Genomic DNA, 7,500 nt, shown 5'->3' with positions numbered 1-7,500 from the left:
AGTCCCTGAGGGACCTGGACACGAGGCCGAATACACACGCACGCCTGCTGCACTGGCAGCAGCGACCAACAGGGGGCTGACCGGCTGATCCTTCCCTTTCACAGGCAGGCTTTTGGCCCTCGCTGAAACGACAAAGGTGTTCAGAAGGAAGTCCTGGGGGGAAGGCAGGCAGGGAGGGACGGACACAGGGAAGTCCGCACAAAACAGGTCCCCTGGAACCTCTGACCCAGAAAACCGGGTTCCTGGTGAAAGCAGTCCTGCCATTGACATGACAATGGACAGGGCCCGGCAGCTTGAGACACATCTTTCTTTCAATAAGCAAGTTCTTTTTAAAAAAGTTTCCTTCCACAGCAGCTCTGAGTGAGAGAGAGAGAGAGAGAGACACTGACTCACTGACTGATACTGACACCGACACACACACACACACACACACACACACACATATTATTTATTATTATTTTAAACGACAAAGCTGTTCAGAAGGAAGTCCTGGGGGGAAGGCAGGCAGGGAGGGACGGACACAGGGAAGTCCGCACAAAACAGGTCCTTTGGAACCTCTGACCCACAAAACCGGGTTCCTGGTGAAAGCAGTCCTGCCATTGACATGACAATGGACAGGGCCCGGCAGCTTGAGACACATCTTTCTTTCAATATGCAAGTTCTTTTTAAAAAAGTTTCCTTCCACAGCAGCTCTGAGTGTGAGGGAGAGAGAGAGAGAGACACTGACTGACTGACTGATACTGACACCGACACACACACACACACACACACACATATTATTTATTATTATTTTAAATTGATTTTTGGAACAGGGAGATGGACTAGGGGCTTGCTCTGTCCACTCCACGCATCGACCCAGTATTGCAGTGTTTCTGGGAACGGTGCAGCTCCCTGTGGGGAGATATTCAAAAGGAAAAACAGCTCTTTCCCAGTGTCTCTGTGTGTGTGTGTGTGTGTGTGTGTGTGTATTATTACTGAGAATAAAGCTGATATCTCTCTCTCTCTCTCTCTCTCTCTCACTCAGAGCTGCTGTGGAAGGAAACCGTTTTAAAAAGACCTTTCTCAGCTCAGTGGTATTTTTTTCTTCTCCAAGGCTGAGTGCCGCTCGCACGTAGCGATATAATTCAAAGTGCAAAATAACTTGGCGTCGTTGACTTGAAACAAGCAGGGTCTGCTTCCAAATGAAAGCTGCGCTCCCGAACTGGACTGACTGTCTGTCTGTCTGTCTGTCTGTTTGTCAAGGGGTGGAAAAGGCGGCGGTGGTGGTGAGGGTGGAGCTTTACGCTCAGGAGGGGAGACTTTCTTTCAGAGGTGCCAATTAATCTGCAGCAGAAAGTCATCCCCCCCGACCGGGATTCGAAGCCCGGTCCTGACCACGAGACCACCGGGGAGAGTTGCCTCAAGTCCCTGAGGGACCTGGACACGAGGCCGAATACACACGCACGCCTGCTGCACTGGCAGCAGCGACCAACAGGGGGCTGACCGGCTGATCCTTCCCTTTCACAGGCAGGCTTTTGGCCCTCGCTGAAACGACAAAGGTGTTCAGAAGGAAGTCCTGGGGGGAAGGCATGGAGGGACGGACACAGGGAAGTCCGCACAAAACAGGTCCCCTGGAACCTCTGACCCAGAAAAACGGGTTCCTGGTGAAAGCAGTCCTGCCATTGACATGACAATGGACAGGGCCCGGCAGCTTGAGACACATCTTTCTTTCAATAAGCAAGTTCTTTTTAAAAAAGTTTCCTTCCACAGCAGCTCTGAGTGAGAGAGAGAGAGAGAGAGAGAGAGAGAGACACTGACTCACTGACTGATACTGACACCGACACACACACACACACACACACACACACACACACACATATTATTTATTATTATTTTTAATTGATTTTTAGAACAGGGAGATGGAATAGGGGCTTGCTCCGTCCACTCCACGCATCGACCCAGTATTGCAGTGTCTCTGGGAACGGTGCAGCTCCCCGTGGGGAGATATTCAAAAGGAAAATCAGCTCTTTCCCAGTGTCTCTGTGTGTGTGTGTGTGTGTGTGTGTGTGTGTATTATTACTGAGAATAAAGCTGATATCTCTCTCTCTCTCTCTCTCCCTCTCTCTCTCTCACTCAGAGCTGCTGTGGAAGGAAACCTTTTTAAAAAGAACTTTCTCAGCTCAGTGGTATTTTTTTCTTCTCCAAGGCTGAGTGCCGCTCGCACGTAGCGATATAATTCAAAGTGCAAAATAACTTGGCGTCGTTGACTTGAAACAAGCAGGGTCTGCTTCCAAATGAAAGCTGCGCTCCCGAACTGGACTGACTGTCTGTCTGTCTGTCTGTCAAGGGGAGGAAAAGGCGGTGGTGGTGGTGGTGAGGGTGGAGCTTTACGCTCAGGAGGGGAGACTTTCTTTCAGAGGTGCCAATTAATCTGCAGCAGAAAGTCATCCCCCCCCAACCGGGAGTCGAAGCCCGGTCCTGACCACGAGACCACCGGGGAGAGTTGCCTCAAGTCCCTGAGGGACCTGGACACGAGGCCGAGGACACACGCACGCCTGCTGCACTGGCAGCAGCGACCAGCAGGGGTCCGACCGGCTGATCCTTCCCTTTCACAGGCAGGCTTTTGGCCCTCGCTCAAACGACAAAGGTGTTCAGAAGGAAGTCCTGGGGGGAAGGCATGGAGGGACGGACACAGGGAAGTCCGCACAAAACAGTTCCCCTGGAACCTCTGACCCAGAAAACCGGGTTCCTGGTGAAAGCAGTCCTGCCCCGCTCTGCCATTAACATGACAACGGACAGGGCCCGGACCAGGCGCAGCGGACGGTAGCGAGCAGTCGGAGGGTGAAAATCCGCCAGTGGGTGAAATGGAGAGCCGTGCGGTGAGAGGAGGCGGAAAGCGGTTCGCAGACTTTCGCTGTACCTCCGGCGGGCAGCGCCGCACCTCCGACCGCTCGCTACCGTCCGCTGCGCCTGGTCCGGCCGCACGCGACCAGCCGTACCCGGAGGAAATCGGCCTCGGCCTTCCCGAGATATCAGTCTCCAGGTGGGACAGAAAAACCGGGGGCCCCCGGCTCGCTTTCAGCGGCCCGCTAGTCGACTTCCCGGCGTGCGAACGCGATCCTTCCGGTACCCTTCGGTGCCCCTTGCCCGACTCTAGCTCCGGTGGTAAAGCGGAGTCGGTCGGTCTGACGGCCGCCGAGTTAGCAGGCGGAAAGCGGTTTGCAGCCTTTCGCTGTACCTCCGGCGGGCAGCGCCGCACCTCCGAGCGCCCGGTACCGTCCGCTGCGCCTCGTCCTGCCGCACGCGACGAGCCGTCCCCGGAGGAAATCGGCCTCGGCCCTCCTGAGATATCAGCCTCCATACGGGCGTCACAAATCAGTGGACATGGTCAGCTGCAAAGCAGTGTCATTACAACCTTTCATAAACGACAGGGCAGCACCGCACTGCACTGCACCGCACTGCACCCCACACTACATCACACTTGCCTGCCTGCCTGCCTGCCGGCCTGCCGCTGCCTACTCTCACCAGCGGACCAAAGTGAGGATAACACCCCGAAGCAAGCATCTCCCTTGCCGCCCACCAGCCCACACCAATCCCCTTGCCTGCCTCCCACAAATTCCACCAGCGAGGCAAAGTGAAAATCAACCCCCAAAAAACGCACTCCACACCGGCCATCGCCCGCTATACACCCCCCCCCCCCCGGGGCGAATATTAAGCCCGAGAACACCGACTGTAACCAACCGCAGTGAAAAGTTGAAGTGGCAACTCATTAACCAGATTTACACTTGGCAACTCATAAACCAAATGAACAAAAAATCTGGTTAATGAGTTGCCCAAAATAAATCTGGTTAATGAGTTGCCACTTCAACTTTTCACTGCGGTTGGTTACAGTCGGTGTTCTCGGGCTTAATATTCACCCCGGGGGGGGGGGGGGTGGGTGATTCTGGGGGTAGTGTCCGGGAGGGTGAGCCTTTTATTCGGCAGGAGGCGTGTGGGGAAATCATCAACCTGTCAGACGATGAGTTGTCACAAACGCCATTGCTTAATGAAAGCTGCGCTCCCGAACTGGACTGACTGTCTGACTGTCTGTCTGTCCGTTTGTCAAGGGGAGGAAAAGGCGGTGGTGGTGGTGGTGAGGGTGGAGCTTTACGCTCAGGAGGGGAGACTTTCCTTCATGCCAATTAATCTGCAGCAGAAAGTCATCCCCCCCCGACTGGGATTCGAAGCCCGGTCCTGACCACGAGACCACCGGGGAGAGCTGCCTCAAGTCCCTGAGGGACCTGGACACGAGGCCGAGGACACACGCACGCCTGCTGCACTGGCAGCAGCGACCAGCAGGGGGCTGACCGGCTGATCCTTCCCTTTCACAGGCAGGCTTTTGGCCCTCGCTCAAACGACAAAGGTGTTCAGAAGGAAGTCCTGGGGGGGAGGGAGGGAGGCAGGGAAATCAGCACAAAGCAGGTCCCCTGGAATCTCACACCTGCGTCCCAGAAAACAGGTCTCCTGGTCAAAGCAGTCCTGCCCCGTCCTGCCATTAACGTGACAATGGACAGGGCCCCGGCAGCTTGAGACACATCTTTTTTTCAATATGCAAGTTCTTTTTAAAAAGGTTTCCTTCCACAGCAGCTCTGAGTAAGAGTGAGAGAGAGAGAGAGAGAGAGAGAGACACTGACTGACACTGACACTGACACTGACACTGACACACACACACACACACACACACACACACCGTCTCCCATCCGATTGGTGGACTATGGGATTGAAAATCGAACTTTGAGTTTCAATGCAGGGGGGAGAGCGCGAACGCAGCCCCTCCCAACTACCACACGCGCGTTGTTGTTGTTGTAATATAGAACTGCAAGTTGCCGTTGTCGTGGTCGTTTCGAATCAGCACAAAGTAGGTGCCTCCCTGGAATGTCACACCTGCGTCCCAGAAAACAGGTCTCCCGGTCAAAGCAGTCCCGCCCCCGCCCTGGGATTAACATGACAACGGACAGGGCCCAGTCAGGGAGCAGCTTGAGAGACACCTTTCAATAGGCACTTCTGAAACATTAACGCCTTGTTTCTTCCGACAGTTTAACCAGCGATTAACATGACAACGGACAGGGCCCAGTCAGGGAGCAGCTTGAGAGACGTCTTTCAATAGGCGCTTCTGAAACATTAACGCCTTGTTTCTTTCGACAGTTTAACCAGCCTTTAACACGCCTTGTGTTTTTATTTCCCATTTCCAGCCAGCCAGCCAGCCAGCCAGCCAGCCCAGCCGAGCCGAGCCAGCATCTGCAGTATTTTTTTTGATTGGTCTTGCCTGCCGTGGAATGAATGTTTCAACACGAGCTGCTGATTGTCAGCACCTCACCTCTTTCTCAATTGGCCGTTGCAATCTCACTCGCTCGCTCATTGTGAGACACGTCACGTCACTAGTTTTACTCAAAGAGGTTTCCTTCCACGGCAGTTCGTTAGTGACTGAGACTGACTGACGGAGGTCCGTTGAGACACAACCCTCTCCCATCTGATCGGTGGCCTACTGGCAAATTTACCAATCTGTCAAGCAATCCTGGCAAGAAAGGAAAAAACGGCAACTTCTTTAAACTCATCCACTGTTGCAATTAGAAACGGTGGCAAAAAATGTGGCCAGAGTGGGAGAGAACGGCAGTGCTTCGAGACTGCTTTCAACACCGGCAGCCAGAGAACAAAGAGGGAGGGCAAACAGGACCCGAGATCAATTCGCATCGAGCGCGGTATCGCTTCTCGGCCTTTTGGCTAAGATCGAGCGTGTTCCTTTTCGGGCTTATTTGGATCTGAGCGGACTGGAACGCTGGCCGCGACCTCGTGCGCTCGCAAAGTGCGGACTTTGCTGTGATTGGTCGTTTGTGTGCTGGCTCCGCCCCTAAATTTGCATAAGGACCAAATCAACACTGCAATGGCAGGGAAGGGTTCCTGGTGAAAGCAGTCCTGCCACTGACATGACAATGGACAGGGCCCGGCAGCTTGAGACACATCTTTCTTTCAATAAGCAAGTTCTTTTTAAAAAAGTTTCCTTCCACAGCAGCTCTGAGTGTGAGAGAGAGAGAGAGAGAGAGAGACACTGACTGACTGACTGACTGATACTGACACCGACACACACACACACATATTATTTATTATTATTTTAAACGACAAAGGTGTTCAGAAGGAAGTCCTGGGGGGAAGGCAGGCAGGGAGGGACGGACACAGGGAAGTCCGCACAAAACAGGTCCCCTGGAACCTCTGACCCAGAAAACCGGGTTCCTGGTGAAAGCAGTCCTGCCATTGACATGACAATGGACAGGGCCCGGCAGCTTGAGACACATCTTTCTTTCAATAAGCAAGTTCTTTTTAAAAAAGTTTCCTTCCACAGCAGCTCTGAGTGAGAGAGAGAGAGAGAGAGAGAGAGACACTGGCTCACTGACTGATACTGACACCGACACACACACACACACACACACATATTATTTATTATTATTTTTAATTGATTTTTAGAACAGGGAGATGGACTAGGGGCTTGCTCCGTCCACTCCACGCATCGACCCAGTATTGCAGTGTTTCTGGGAACGGTGCAGCTCCCCGTGGGGAGATATTCAAAAGGAAAAACAGCTCTTTCCCAGTGTCTCTGTGTGTGTGTGTGTGTGTGTGTGTATTATTACTGAGAATAAAGCTGATATCTCTCTCTCTCTCTCTCTCTCTCTCACTCAGAGCTGCTGTGGAAGGAAACCGTTTTAAAAAGACCTTTCTCAGCTCAGTGGTATTTTTTTCTTCTCCAAGGCTGAGTGCCGCTCGCACGTAGCGATATAATTCAAAGTGCAAAATAACTTGGCGTCGTTGACTTTAAACAAGCAGGGTCTGCTTCCAAATGAAAGCTGCGCTCCCGAACTGGACTGACTGTCTGTCTGTCTGTCTGTCTGTTTGTCAAGGGGTGGAAAAGGCGGCGGTGGTGGTTAAGGGTGGAGCTTTACGCTCAGGAGGGGAGACTTTCTTTCAGAGGTGCCAATTAATCTGCAGCAGAAAGCCATCCCCCCCGACCGGGATTCGAAGCCCGGTCCTGACCACGAGACCACCGGGGAGAGTTGCCTCAAGTCCCTGAGGGACCTGGACACGAGGCCGAATACACACGCACGCCTGCTGCACTGGCAGCAGCGACCAACAGGGGGCTGACCGGCTGATCCTTCCCTTTCACAGGCAGGCTTTTGGCCCTCGCTGAAACGACAAAGGTGTTCAGAAGGAAGTCCTGGGGGGAAGGCAGGCAGGGAGGGACGGACACAGGGAAGTCCGCACAAAACAGGTCCCCTGGAACCTCTGACCCAGAAAACCGGGTTCCTGGTGAAAGCAGTCCTGCCATTGACATGACAATGGACAGGGCCCGGCAGCTTGAGACACATCTTTCTTTCAATAAGCAAGTTCTTTTTAAAAAAGTTTCCTTCCACAGCAGCTCTGAGTGAGAGAGAGAGAGAGAGAGACACTGACTCACTGACTGATACTGACACCGACACACACACACACACACAC

At 53.2% G+C, this 7,500-nt stretch overlaps 3 pseudogenes; all 3 read left to right on the top strand.

Annotated features, from left to right (window-relative positions):
- The first annotated feature begins 775 nt into the window (after positions 1-775).
- Positions 776-892, top strand: LOC137313164 (U2 spliceosomal RNA; annotated as a pseudogene).
- A 965-nt stretch (positions 893-1,857) lies between these two features.
- LOC137313185 (U2 spliceosomal RNA) lies at positions 1,858-1,974 on the top strand (annotated as a pseudogene).
- Positions 1,975-6,445: 4,471 nt separating this feature from the next.
- Positions 6,446-6,562, top strand: LOC137313138 (U2 spliceosomal RNA; annotated as a pseudogene).
- Positions 6,563-7,500: the final 938 nt, after the last annotated feature.

This window comes from Heptranchias perlo, unplaced genomic scaffold (assembly GCF_035084215.1).
Source record: "Heptranchias perlo isolate sHepPer1 unplaced genomic scaffold, sHepPer1.hap1 HAP1_SCAFFOLD_442, whole genome shotgun sequence".
Classification (NCBI taxonomy): domain Eukaryota; kingdom Metazoa; phylum Chordata; class Chondrichthyes; order Hexanchiformes; family Hexanchidae; genus Heptranchias; species Heptranchias perlo.
Note: the sequence above shows the minus strand (reverse complement) of the source record. Positions and strands in the feature narration are given on the sequence as shown.